Source organism: Capsicum annuum, unplaced genomic scaffold (assembly GCF_002878395.1).
Source record: "Capsicum annuum cultivar UCD-10X-F1 unplaced genomic scaffold, UCD10Xv1.1 ctg81933, whole genome shotgun sequence".
Taxonomy (NCBI): Eukaryota; Viridiplantae; Streptophyta; class Magnoliopsida; order Solanales; family Solanaceae; genus Capsicum; species Capsicum annuum.
This window is the reverse complement of record NW_025892689.1, coordinates 106,720-107,694: the sequence shown is the minus strand read 5'-3', so window position 1 is coordinate 107,694 and position 975 is coordinate 106,720.

Genomic DNA, 975 nt, shown 5'->3' with positions numbered 1-975 from the left:
AGATAAATATGGACTTCGTGATTGGTTTACCTCCTTCTCGATGCCATCATGATTCCATTTGGGTTGTGGTTGATAGGTTGACTAAGTCTGCTCATTTCTTGCCTATTCATACTTCATCTACTGCTGATGATTATACTAGATTGTATATCCGAGAGCTAGTTACACTACATGGAGTTCCCTTGTCTATCATTTTAGATACGGCTACTCAGTTCACTTCGCAATTTTGGAAAGCTTTTCAGAAGGGTCTTGGTACCCAAGTGCTTTTGAGTTCTGCTTTTCATCCGCAGACCGTTGGTCAAGCTGAGCAGACCATCCAGACCTTAGAGAATATGTTGAGAGCTTGTGCACTTGACTTTAAAGGAAGTTGGAATGATCACTTACCATTGATAGAGTATGCTTACAATAAAAGTTTCCACTCTAGTATTGGCATGGCTTCATTTGAAGCCTTATATAGGAGGAAATGTAGATCACCCATAGGTTGGTTCGAGATGGGTAAAGCGGCTGTGATTGGTCCTGATTTGGTATTTGAGGCTATGGAAAAAGTTAAGTTGATTAGGGAAAGGTTGAAAACTGCGCAGAATCATCTGAAGTCATATGTGGATGTTAGAAGGAGAGACCTTGAGTTTGAAGTTGATGACCTAGTGTATCTAAAAATTTCACCCATGAGGGGGGCAAAGAGATTCGTAAAGAAGGGGAAGCTTAGTCCCCGTTATGTTGGTCCTGACAAAATTCTTATCCATGTTGGTAAGGTAGCTTATAAAGTCGAGTTGCCTTTCGAGTTGTCCTTTGTTCATCCAATATTCTATGTCTCCATGCTTAGAAAGCATATTAGCGATGCTGTCATAGTGGATTCCTCTGTGAGTGCTGACATTTAAGAAAATCTTTCTTTTGATGAGATTCCTGTTGAGATTCTTGATTTCAGTGTCCGAAGACTAAGGAACAAAGAAGTTCCCTTAGTCAAGGTGTTGTGGTTTC